Genomic DNA, 12,812 nt, shown 5'->3' with positions numbered 1-12,812 from the left:
AGCTTCGCATTGTTGCATTGATCAGTTTGCTGCAATCAACAAAGACCGAACTCCCGCCGGCCTGTTCCTCACACGAAGGTATTGAGAGTCTAAGATCTGAGCAGCGTGAAGGATCCAATTCTCCAGTTGCATCCTTGCGACTGGAATCTCTCTCCACAGCTGCTTCTGGTGCTGCTTTCACAAACAAGTAGCCAGAGAACCCTTCAGTGTCCAAACAGGAGGACGTTCATCCAGGAAAGGCTGCAGTAGAGTTTTCTGGGAGATGTCGACTGAGACACCTCAATAATCCAACCAGCCAGACTATTTACAACAAGAGACGAGACATTTACCCGGAATCCTGGGATCATTATTAATTCCTCAAATAGAGTCATGAGCAGATTATCCAGTGATTAACTGGGCTTTTGCCTGTGGGGTCTTGCTGTGCGAATATCAGCAGGAATCTCATTCCAGGAGGCCACCGCTTCCCCATTGAATGGGAGGTATTGGATCGTCCTGGTGTTGCAAATATTGCTGGAGAAACGTAACCACGTGGAGGAAAAGGGAATGTCAGAAGTGGGATTCGAACCCACGCCTCCAGAGGAGGCTGCGACCTTAACGCAGCGCCTTCGACCGCTCGGCCATCCTGACGCACTGTGGCCAAAGATATGCTCCATGCGCAAATCGATTTAAATTTAATTTCCATCTTCATTTCATTTCAAACTAGATGTGGTTTTACTATTTTTGAACGCCAGCCAGACTCTTGCGTCTGAGTGCGATCGTTCTCCAACGCGCTGTGTGTTCAGGAGCTCTCATTTCTGCATTGATCAGTTTGCTCCAATCAACAAAGTCCGTACTGCCGTCTAACTGTTCCTTCCACGAAGGTATTAAGAGTCTAAGATCTGAGTGGCGGGAAGGATCCAATGAGACAGTTGCATCCTGGCGACTGGAATCTCTCTGCACAGCTGCATCTGGTGCTGCTTTCACAGACAAGTAGCCGAATAACGCCTCCAGTGCCAAACACGAGGATGTTCATGCTGTAAAGGCGGCAGAAGAACTTTCTGGAAGAAGCCAGCTGATTCACGTCCGACAATCCAACCAGCCAGACTCTATACAACAATGGAAGTGGAAATATACCCGGAGTCCTGGTATCAGTATTAATTCGTCAACCAGAGTCACTGAGCATATCATCCAGTCATGAACTGGGCTTCTGACTGTGGGGTCTTGCTGTACGAATTTAAGTACGAATCTCGCGTCCCGAGGCCACCGCTTCCCCATTGAATGGGAGGTATGAGATCTTCCTGGGGTTCAACAATTTTTGGAGAAATGTAACCTCGTGGAAAAAAAGGCAATGTCAGAAGTAGGATTCTAACGCACGCCTCCAGAGGAGACTGCGTCCTTAACCCGCGCCTTCGACCGCTCGGCCACCCTGACGAGCTGCAGAAACTGTTATGCTCGGTGCACAAATAGACATAGAACATACAGTGCAGAAGGAGTCCATTCGGCCCATCGAGTCTGCACCGATCCACTTCAGACCTCAATTCCATCCTATCACCCTCACCCCGCAACCCAATAATCCTTCCTAGCTTTTTGGACACTAAGGGCAATTACGCATGACCAATTCCACTAGCCAGCTCGTCTTTATGCCGTGGGAGGAAACCGGAGCACCCGGGGTGAAATTCACGCAGACATGGGGAGAACGTGCAGACTCCGCACAGACAGTGACCCAAGCCGGGAATCGAACCTGGAACCCTGGAGCTGTGAAACAACTGTGCTACCTTGCTGCCCAAAATTTCGAAATAAGTTTTTTCTGCGATGGCTGGGAATCGAACCCAGGTCAACTGCTTGGAAGGCAGCTCTGCTCACCATTATACCACCATCGCTCACTGACGAGTTTTAAATTATATCTTCATTGTCATTTCATTTCTAATCAGTTGTGCTTTCCCTATTTTTGAACACCAGCCAGAGTCCTGCATCTGAGTGCCGTCCTTCTCCAAGCCGCTGGGGGTTAAGGAGCTTCGCGTCGTTGCATTGATCAGTTTTCTGCAATCAACAAAGACCGAACTCCCGCCGACCTGTTCCTCACATGAAGATATTGAGAGTCTAAGATCTGAGCGGCGTGAAGGATCCAATTATACAGTTGCATCCTTGCGACTGGAATCTCTCTCCACAGCTGCTTCTGGTGCTGCTTTCACAAACAAGTAGCCAGAAAACCCTTCAGTGTCCAAACAGGAGGACGTTCATCCAGTAAAGGCGGCAGAAGAGTTTTCTGGGAGATGTCGACTGAGACACCTCGACAATCCAACCAGCCAGACTATTTACAACAAGAGACGAGACATTTACCAGGAATCCTGGGATCATTATTAATTCCTCAAATAGAGTCATGAGCAGATTATCCAGTGATGAACTGGGCTTTTGCCTGTGGGGTCTTGCTGTGCGAATATCAGCAGGAATCTCATTCCAGGAGGCCACCGCTTCCCCATTGAATGGGAGGTATTGGATCGTCCTGGTGTTGCAAATATTGCTGGAGAAACGTAACCACGTGGAGGAAAAGGGAATGTCAGAAGTGGGATTCGAACCCACGCCTCCAGAGGAGACTGCGACCTTAACGCAGCGCCTGCGACCGCTCGGCCATCCTGACGCACTGTGGCCGAAGATATGCTCCATGCGCAAATCGATTAAAATTTAATTTTCATCTTCATTTCATTTCAAACTAGATGTGGTTTTACTATTTTTGAACGCCAGCCAGACTCTTGCGTCTGAATGCGATCGTTCTCCAACGCGCTGTGTGTTAAGGAGCTCTCATTTCTGCATTGATCAGTTTGCTCCAATCAACAAAGTCCGTACTGCCGTCTAACTGTTCCTTCCACGAAGGTATTAAGAGTCTAAGATCTGAGTGGCGGGAAGGATCCAATGAGACAGTTGCATCCTGGCGACTGGAATCTCTCTGCACAGCTGCTTCTGGTGCTGCTTGCACAGACAAGTAGCCGAATAACGCCTCCAGTGCCAAACACGAGGATGTTCATGCTGTAAAGGCGGCAGAAGAACTTTCTGGAAGAAGCCAGCTGATCCACGTCCGACAATCCAACCAGCCAGACTATTTACAACAATGGAAGTGGAAATTTAACCGGAGTCCTGGTATCAGTATTAATTCGTCAACCAGAGTCACTGAGCATATCATCCAGTCATGAACTGGGCTTCTGACTGTGGGGTCTTGCTGTACGAATTTAAGTACGAATCTCGCGTCCCGAGGCCACCGCTTCCCCATTAAATGGGAGGTATGAGATCTTCCTGGGGTTCAACAATTTTTGGAGAAATATAACCTCGTGGAAAAAAAGGCAATGTCAGAAGTAGGATTCTAACGCACGCCTCCAGAGGAGACTGCGTCCTTAACCCGCGCCTTCGACCGCTCGGCCACCCTGACGAGCTGCAGAAACTGTTATGCTCGGTGCACAAATAGACATCGAACATACAGTGCAGAAGGAGTCCATTCGGCCCATCGAGTCTGCACCGATCCACTTAAGACCTCAATTCCATCCTATCACCCTCACCCCGCAACCCAATAATCCTTCCTACCTTTTTGGACACTAAGGGCAATTACGCATGACCAATTCCCCGAGCCAGCTCGTCTTTATGCCGTGGGAGGAAACCGGAGCACCCGGGGTGAAATTCACGCAGACATGGGGAGAACGTGCAGATTCCGCACAGACAGTGACCCAAGCCGGGAATCGAACCTGGAACCCTGGAGCTGTGAAACAACTGTGCTACCTTGCTGCCCAAAATTTCGAAATAAGTTTTTTCTGCGATGGCTGGGAATCGAACCCAGGTCAACTGCTTGGAAGGCAGCTATGCTCACCATTATACCACCATCGCTCACTGAAGAATTTGAAATTATATCTTCATTGTCATTTCATTTCTAATCAGTTGTGCTTTTCCTATTTTTGAACACCAGCCAGAGTCCTGCATCTGAGTGCCGTCCTTCTCCAAGCCGCTGGGGGTTAAGGAGCTTCGCGTCGTTGCATTGATCAGTTTGCTGCAATCAACAAAGACCGAACTCCCGCCGACCTGTTCCTCACATGAAGATATTGTGAGTCTAAGATCTGAGCGGCGTGAAGGATCCAATTATACAGTTGCATCCTTGCGACTGGAATCTCTCTCCACAGCTGCTTCTGGTGCTGCTTTCACAAACAAGTAGCCAGAAAACCCTTCAGTGTCCAAACAGGAGGACGTTCATCCAGTAAAGGCGGCAGAAGAGTTTTCTGGGAGATGTCGACTGAGACACCTCGACAATCCAACCAGCCAGACTATTTACAACAAGAGACGAGACATTTACCAGGAATCCTGGGATCATTATTAATTCCTCAAATAGAGTCATGAGCAGATTATCCAGTGATGAACTGGGCTTATGCCTGTGGGGTCTTGCTGTGCGAATATCAGCAGGAATCTCATTCCAGGAGGCCACCGCTTCCCCATTGAATGGGAGGTATTGGATCGTCCTGGTGTTGCAAATATTGCTGGAGAAACGTAACCACGTGGAGGAAAAGGGAATGTCAGAAGTGGGATTCGAACCCACGCCTCCAGAGGAGACTGCGACCTTAACGGAGCGCCTTCGATCGCTCGGCCATCCTGACGCACTGTGGCCAAAGATATGCTCCATGCGCAAATCGATTTAAATTTAATTTTCATCTTCATTTCATTTCAAACTAGATGTGGTTTTACTATTTTTGAACGCCAGCCAGACTCTTGCGTCTGAATGCGATCGTTCTCCAACGCGCTGTGTGTTAAGGAGCTCTCATTTCTGCATTGATCAGTTTGCTCCAATCAACAAAGTCCGTACTGCCGTCTAACTGTTCCTTCCACGAAGGTATTAAGAGTCTAAGATCTGAGTGGCGGGAAGGATCCAATGAGACAGTTGCATCCTGGCGACTGGAATCTCTCTGCACAGCTGCATCTGGTGCTGCTTTCACAGACAAGTAGCCGAATAACGCCTCCAGTGCCAAACACGAGGATGTTCATGCTGTAAAGGCGGCAGAAGAACTTTCTGGAAGAAGCCAGCTGATTCACGTCCGACAATCCAACCAGCCAGACTATATACAACAATGGAAGTGGAAATATACCCGGAGTCCTGGTATCAGTATTAATTCGTCAACCAGAGTCACTGAGCATATCATCCAGTCATGAACTGGGCTTCTGACTGTGGGGTCTTGCTGTACGAATTTAAGTACGAATCTCGCGTCCCGAGGCCACCGCTTCCCCATTGAATGGGAGGTATGAGATCTTCCTGGGGTTCAACAATTTTTGGAGAAATGTAACCTCGTGGAAAAAAAGGCAATGTCAGAAGTAGGATTCTAACGCACGCCTCCAGAGGAAACTGCGTCCTTAACCCGCATCTTCGACCGCTCGGCCACCCTGACGAGCTGCAGAAACTGTTATGCTCGGTGCACAAATAGACATCGAACATACAGTGCAGAAGGAGTCCATTCGCCCATCGAGTCTGCACCGATCCACTTAAGACCTCAATTCCATCCTATCACCCTCACCCCGCAACCCAATAATCCTTCCTACCTTTTTGGACACTAAGGGCAATTACGCATGACCAATTCCCCGAGCCAGCTCGTCTTTATGCCGTGGGAGGAAACCGGAGCACCCGGGGTGAAATTCACGCAGACATGGGGAGAACGTGCAGACTCCGCACAGACAGTGACCCAAGCCGGGAATCGAACCTGGAACCCTGGAGCTGTGAAACAACTGTGCTACCTTGCTGCCCAAAATTTCGAAATAAGTTTTTTCTGCGATGGCTGGGAATCGAACCCAGGTCAACTGCTTGGAAGGCCGCTATGCTCACCATTATACCACCATCGCTCACTGAAGAATTTTAAATTACATCTTCATTGTCATTTCATTTCTAATCAGTTGTGCTTTTCCTATTTTTGAACACCAGCCAGAGTCCTGCATCCGAGTGCCGTCCTTCTCCAAGCCGCTGGGGGTTAAGGAGCTTCGCGTCGTTGCATTGATCAGTTTGCTGCAATCAACAAAGACCGAACTCCCGCCGACCTGTTCCTCACATGAAGATATTGAGAGTCTAAGATCTGAGCGGCGTGAAGGATCCAATTATAAAGTTGCATCCTTGCGACTGGAATCTCTCTCCACAGCTGCTTCTGGTGCTGCTTTCACAAACAAGTAGCCAGAAAACCCTTCAGTGTCCAAACAGGAGGACGTTCATCCAGTAAAGGCGGCAGAAGAGTTTTCTGGGAGATGTTGACTGAGACACCTCGACAATCCAACCAGCCAGACTATTTACAACAAGAGACGAGACATTTACCAGGAATCCTGGGATCATTATTAATTCCTCAAATAGAGTCATGAGCAGATTATCCAGTGATGAACTGGGCTTATGCCTGTGGGGTCTTGCTGTGCGAATATCAGCAGGAATCTCATTCCAGGAGGCCACCGCTTCCCCATTGAATGGGAGGTATTGGATCGTCCTGGTGTTGCAAATATTGCTGGAGAAACGTAACCACGTGGAGGAAAAGGGAATGTCAGAAGTGGGATTCGAACCCACGCCTCCAGAGGAGACTGCGACCTTAACGCAGCGCCTTCGATCGCTCGGCCATCCTGACGCACTGTGGCCAAAGATATGCTCCATGCGCAAATCGATTTAAATTTAATTTTCATCTTCATTTCATTTCAAACTAGATGTGGTTTTACTATTTTTGAACGCCAGCCAGATTCTTGCGTCTGAATGCGATCGTTCTCCAACGCGCTGTGTGTTAAGGAGCTCTCATTTCTGCATTGATCAGTTTGCTCCAATCAACAAAGTCCGTACTGCCGTCTAACTGTTCCTTCCACGAAGGTATTAAGAGTCTAAGGTCTGAGTGGCGGGAAGGATCCAATGAGACAGTTGCATCCTGGCGACTGGAATCTCTCTGCACAGCTGCATCTGGTGCTGCTTTCACAGACAAGTAGCCGAATAACGCCTCCAGTGCCAAACACGAGGATGTTCATGCTGTAAAGGCGGCAGAAGAACTTTCTGGAAGAAGCCAGCTGATTCACGTTCGACAATCCAACCAGCCAGGCTATATACAACAATGGAAGTGGAAATATACCCGGAGTCCTGGTATCAGTATTAATTCGTCAACCAGAGTCACTGAGCATATCATCCAGTCATGAAATGGGCTTCTGACTGTGGGGTCTTGCTGTACGAATTTAAGTACGAATCTCGCGTCCCGAGGCCACCGCTTCCCCATTGAATGGGAGGGATGAGATCTTCCTGGGGTTCAACAATTTTTGGAGAAATGTAACCTCGTGGAAAAAAAGGCAATGTCAGAAGTAGGATTCTAACGCACGCCTCCAGAGGAGACTGCGTCCTTAACCCGCATCTTCGACCGCTCGGCCACCCTGACGAGCTGCAGAAACTGTTATGCTCGGTGCACAAATAGACATAGAACATACAGTGCAGAAGGAGTCCATTCGGCCCATCGAGTCTGCACCGATCCACTTAAGACCTCAATTCCATCCTATCACCCTCACCCCGCAACCCAATAATCCTTCCTACCTTTTTGGACACTAAGGGCAATTACGCATGACCAATTCCCCGAGCCAGCTCGTCTTTATGCCGTGGGAGGAAACCGGAGCACCCGGGGTGAAATTCACGCAGACATGGGGAGAACGTGCAGACTCCGCACAGACAGTGACCCAAGCCGGGAATCGAACCTGGAACCCTGGAGCTGTGAAACAACTGTGCTACCTTGCTGCCCAAAATTTCGAATTAAGTTTTTTCTGCGATGGCTGGGAATCGAACCCAGGTCAACTGCTTGGAAGGCAGCTATGCTCACCATTATACCACCATCGCTCACTGAAGAATTTTAAATTCTATCTTCATTGTCATTTCATTTCTAATCAGTTGTGCTTTTCCTATTTTTGAACACCAGCCAGAGTCCTGCATCTGAGTGCCGTCCTTCTCCAAGCCGCTGGGGGTTAAGGAGCTTCGCGTCGTTGCATTGATCAGTTTGCTGCAATCAACAAAGACCGAACTCCCGCCGACCTGTTCCTCACATGAAGATATTGAGAGTCTAAGATCTGAGCGGCGTGAAGGATCCAATTATACAGTTGCATCCTTGCGACTGGAATCTCTCTCCACAGCTGCTTCTGGTGCTGCTTTCACAAACAAGTAGCCAGAAAACCCTTCAGTGTCCAAACAGGAGGACGTTCATCCAGTAAAGGCGGCAGAAGAGTTTTCTGGGAGATGTCGACTGAGACACCTCGACAATCCAACCAGCCAGACTATTTACAACAAGAGACGAGACATTTACCAGGAATCCTGGGATCATTATTAATTCCTCAAATAGAGTCATGAGCAGATTATCCAGTGATGAACTGGGCTTATGCCTGTGGGGTCTTGCTGTGCGAATATCAGCAGGAATCTCATTCCAGGAGGCCACCGCTTCCCCATTGAATGGGAGGTATTGGATCGTCCTGGTGTTGCAAATATTGCTGGAGAAACGTAACCACGTGGAGGAAAAGGGAATGTCAGAAGTGGGATTCGAACCCACGCCTCCAGAGGAGACTGCGACATTAACGCAGCGCCTTCGATCGCTCGGCCATCCTGACGCACTGTGGCCAAAGATATGCTCCATGCGCAAATCGATTTAAATTTAATTTTCATCTTCATTTCAAACTAGATGTGGTTTTACTATTTTTGAACGCCAGCCAGACTCTTGCGTCTGAATGCGATCGTTCTCCAACGCGCTGTGTGTTAAGGAGCTCTCATTTCTGCATTGATCAGTTTGCTCCAATCAACAAAGTCCGTACTGCCGTCTAACTGTTCCTTCCACGAAGGTATTAAGAGTCTAAGATCTGAGTGGCGGGAAGGATCCAATGAGACAGTTGCATCCTGGCGACTGGAATCTCTCTGCACAGCTGCATCTGGTGCTGCTTTCACAGACAAGTAGCCGAATAACGCCTCCAGTGCCAAACACGAGGATGTTCATGCTGTAAAGGCGGCAGAAGAACTTTCTGGAAGAAGCCAGCTGATTCACGTCCGACAATCCAACCAGCCAGACTATTTACAACAATGGAAGTGGAAATTTACCCGGAGTCCTGGGATCAGTATTAATTCGTCAACCAGAGTCACTGAGCATATCATCCAGTCATGAACTGGGCTTCTGACTGTGGGGTCTTGCTGTACGAATTTAAGTACGAATCTCGCGTCCCGAGGCCACCGCTTCCCCATTGAATCGGAGGTATTGGATTATCCTCGGGTTCAACACTTCGCTGGAGAAATGGATCCGCGCGGATGAAAGTTGAATATCTGAAGTGAGATTCGAACACACGTCTCCAGAGGAGACTATAACCGAAACGCAGCACCTTCATCCGCTCGGCCATCGGTACGCGCTGTGACATACGGTGTGTTCCGTGCACGAATCGATTTAAATTCTATCGTCATTGTCATTTCATTTCAAACAAAAACAAAGAACAACGAAAAGTACAGCACAGGAACAGGCCCTTCGGCCCTCCAAGCCCGTGCCGACCATGCTGCCCGTCTAAACTAAAATCTTCTACACTTCCTTGTTCCGTATCCCTCTATTCCCATCCTATTCCTGTATTTGTCAAAATGCCCCTTCCATGTTACTATCGTCCATGGTCCCACCGCCTCCTCCGGCAGCGAGTTCCAGGCACCCACTACCCTCTGTGTAAAAAACGTGCCTCGTACATCTCCTCTAAACATTGCCCCGCGCACCTTAAACCGATGCCGCCCAGTAATTAACACCCCTAGCCTGGGTAAATGTCTCTGACTATCCACTGTGTCGATGCCCCTCATAATTTTGTAGACCACTATCAGCTCGCCCGTCAACCTCCGTCGTTCCAGTGAGAACAAACCGAGTTTATTCAACCGCTCCTCATAACTAATGCCCTCCATACCGGGCATCATCCTGTTAAATCTCTTCTGCACCTTCATAAAGCCTCCACACACTTCTGGTAGTGTGGCGACCAGAATTGAACACTCTACTCAAAGTGTGGCCAAACTAAGGTTCTATACAGCTGCAACGTGACGTGCCAATTCTTGTACTTAGTGCCCCGGCCAATGAAGGCAAGCATGCCGTATGCCTTTCTGACTACCTTATCCACCTGTGTTGTCCCTTTCAATGACCTGTGGACCTGTTCACCTTGATCTCTCTGACTTTCAATACTCTCGAGTGTTCTACCATTCACTGTATATTCCCTACCTCCATTAGACCTTCCAAAATGCATTACCTCACATTTGTCCGGATTAAACGCCATCTGCCATCTCTCCACCCACGTCTCCAAACGATCTAAATCCTGCGGCATCCGCTGACTGTCCTCATCTCTATCCGCAATTCCACCAACCTGTGTGTCGTCTGCAAACTTACTTAGCAGACCAGTTACATTTTCCTCCAAATCATTTATGTTTTCTACGAACAGCAAAGGTCCCAGCACTGATCCCTGCGGAACACCACTAGTCACAGCCCTCCAATTAGGAAATCACCCTTCCATTGCTGCACTCTGTCTTCTATGACCTAACCAGTTCTCGATCTAACTTGCCAGCTCACCCCTGATCCCGTGTGACTTCAATTTTTGTGCCGGTCTACCATGAGGGACCTTGTCAAAGGCCTTACTGAAGTCCATATAGATAACATCCACTGCCCTACCTGCATCAATCATCTTTGTGACCTCTTCGAAAAACTGAGTTTACCTTGACAATCCAACCAACCAAACTACTCACAACAAGAGAAGAGAATTTTACCCGGAGTCCTGGGATCAATGTTAATTCCTCAACCAGAGTCACTGAGCAGATCATCCAGCCATGAATTGGGTTTCTATCTGTACGGTCTTCTTGTGCGAATCGAAGCAGGAATCTCATGTCCTGAGGCCACCGCTTCCCCATTGTATCTGAGTTATTTGACCTTCCTGAGGTTGAACATTTTGCTGCAGAAATGTAACCTCGTGGACGAAAAGTTAATGTCAGCAGTGGGATTCGAACACACGCCTCCAGAGGAAACTGCTACCTGAATGCAGTGTCTACGATCGCTCGGCCATCCTGAGGCGCTCTGGCAGAAGCCCTGCTCCGTGCACAAATCGATTTGAGATCTTTCTTAATCATCATTTCATTCTAAACTCGATGTGATTTTCCTATTTTTGAACCACAGCCAGAGTCTTGCATCCGACTGGCATCCTTCTCCAAGCCGCTGGGGGTTATGGAGCTTCTCAACGCTGCATTGACCTGTTTGCTCCAATCAACAAAGACCAAACTGCCGCCGACCTGTTCCTCATTATTGAGAGTCGTAGATCTGAGCGCCGTGAAGGATGCAATTAGACTGTTGCATTCTTGCGACTGGAATCTTTCTCCACAGCTGCTTCTCTTGCTGCTTTCACAGACAAGTAGCCAAAGAACCCCTGCAGTGTCCAAACAGGAGGACGTTCATCCAGTAAAGGCGGCAGAAGAGGACTCTGGGAGAAGTCAACTGAGTAACCGCGACAATCCAACCAGACAGATTATTTACAAGATAAGAGGAATTATACCCGGAGTCCTGGGATTAATATTACTGCTTCAACCAGAGTCACTGAGCAGATTATCCATTCATCAAGTGGGCTTTTTCCTGTGGGAATTTAAGCACGAATCGCACGATACGAGGCCACCTCTCCCATTGCATGGGAGATATTGGATCATCCTGGGGTTGAATATTTTTCTTGAGAAATGTAACCTCGTGGAGGTAATGTTAATGTCAGATGTTGAATTCAAACCTACGCCTCCAGAGGAAACTGCGACCTTAACGCAGCGCCATCAACCGCTCTGCTATCCTGACGCTTTGTGGCAAAGGGTATGCTCCGTGCATCAATAGATTTAAGTTCGATCTTCACCGTTATTTCATTTCGAACGAGATGTGCTTTTCCTATTTTTGAACGCCAGCCAGAGTCACGTATCTGGGTGCCATTCTTCTCCAAGCCTCTGGCGGTTAAGAAGCTTCTCATTGATGCATTGATCAGTTTGATCCAATCAAAAAACCCGAACTGCCGCCGACCTGTTCCTCACACGAAGCTATTGAGAGTCTAAGATCTGAGCGGCGTGAAGCATGCAATTATAGAGTTGCATTCTCGCGACTGGAATCTCTCTCCACAGCTGCTTCTGCATTCACAGACAAGTAGCCAAAAAACACCTTCAGTGTCCAAACAGGAGGAGTTTCATGCAGTAAAAGCGGCAGAAGAGGATTATGTGAGAGGTTAAATGAGTCACCTCGACAATCCAACCAGCAAGACTATTTACAACAAGTGAAGAGGAATTTTGCCCGGAGTCCTGGGATCCATATTAATTCCTCAACCAGAGTCACTGAGCAGATTATCCGGTCACTAGCTGGGATTTTGCCAGTGGGGTATTGCTGTGCCAATTTAAGCAGGAATCTCACGTCCTGAGGCCAACGGTTCCCCATTGAATTGGAGGTATTGGATGTTTGGTAGTTGAACATTTTGCTGGAGAAATGTAACCTCGTGGAAGAAAAGTTAATGTCAGAAGTGGGAGTCGAACACAGGCCTCAGAGAAGACTGCGATCTTAATGCTGCGACTGGGACCTTAAAGCAGCGCCTTCGAACGTTCGGCCACCCTGCCGCGCTGTGGCAACAGATATGCTCCGTGCACAAATCGATTTAAATTCTATCTTCTTCGTAATTTCCTTTCAAACAAGATGTGCTTTTCCTATTTTTGAACCCCAGCCAGAGACCTGCATCTGAGTGCGATCTTTCTCCAAGCCGCTGGGGGGTTAAGGAGCTTTTCATTGCTGCATTGATCAGTTTGCTCCAATCAACAAAGACCGAGCTGCCGC

General features: G+C 48.3%; 9 non-coding genes across 9 annotated transcripts; all 9 read right to left on the bottom strand.

Moving 5' to 3' along the window:
- Window positions 1–544: 544 nt before the first annotated feature.
- Window positions 545–627, bottom strand: trnal-aag (transfer RNA leucine (anticodon AAG)). The gene has a single exon. It is a non-coding gene; the product is annotated as a tRNA-Leu (tRNA).
- Window positions 628–1,787: 1,160 nt separating this feature from the next.
- trnag-ucc (transfer RNA glycine (anticodon UCC)) lies at window positions 1,788–1,859 on the bottom strand. The gene has a single exon. It is a non-coding gene; the product is annotated as a tRNA-Gly (tRNA).
- A 675-nt stretch (window positions 1,860–2,534) lies between these two features.
- Window positions 2,535–2,617, bottom strand: trnal-aag (transfer RNA leucine (anticodon AAG)). The gene has a single exon. It is a non-coding gene; the product is annotated as a tRNA-Leu (tRNA).
- A 1,160-nt stretch (window positions 2,618–3,777) lies between these two features.
- trnag-ucc (transfer RNA glycine (anticodon UCC)) lies at window positions 3,778–3,849 on the bottom strand. Its single transcript has one exon. It is a non-coding gene; the product is annotated as a tRNA-Gly (tRNA).
- A 675-nt stretch (window positions 3,850–4,524) lies between these two features.
- On the bottom strand, window positions 4,525–4,607 carry trnal-aag (transfer RNA leucine (anticodon AAG)). Its single transcript has one exon. It is a non-coding gene; the product is annotated as a tRNA-Leu (tRNA).
- Window positions 4,608–5,766: 1,159 nt separating this feature from the next.
- Window positions 5,767–5,838, bottom strand: trnag-ucc (transfer RNA glycine (anticodon UCC)). The gene has a single exon. It is a non-coding gene; the product is annotated as a tRNA-Gly (tRNA).
- Window positions 5,839–6,513: 675 nt separating this feature from the next.
- On the bottom strand, window positions 6,514–6,596 carry trnal-aag (transfer RNA leucine (anticodon AAG)). The gene has a single exon. It is a non-coding gene; the product is annotated as a tRNA-Leu (tRNA).
- Window positions 6,597–7,756: 1,160 nt separating this feature from the next.
- trnag-ucc (transfer RNA glycine (anticodon UCC)) lies at window positions 7,757–7,828 on the bottom strand. The gene has a single exon. It is a non-coding gene; the product is annotated as a tRNA-Gly (tRNA).
- A 675-nt stretch (window positions 7,829–8,503) lies between these two features.
- On the bottom strand, window positions 8,504–8,586 carry trnai-aau (transfer RNA isoleucine (anticodon AAU)). Its single transcript has one exon. It is a non-coding gene; the product is annotated as a tRNA-Ile (tRNA).
- Window positions 8,587–12,812: the final 4,226 nt, after the last annotated feature.

This window comes from Scyliorhinus torazame, chromosome 24 (assembly GCF_047496885.1).
Source record: "Scyliorhinus torazame isolate Kashiwa2021f chromosome 24, sScyTor2.1, whole genome shotgun sequence".
Taxonomy (NCBI): Eukaryota; Metazoa; Chordata; class Chondrichthyes; order Carcharhiniformes; family Scyliorhinidae; genus Scyliorhinus; species Scyliorhinus torazame.
Note: the sequence above shows the minus strand (reverse complement) of the source record. Positions and strands in the feature narration are given on the sequence as shown.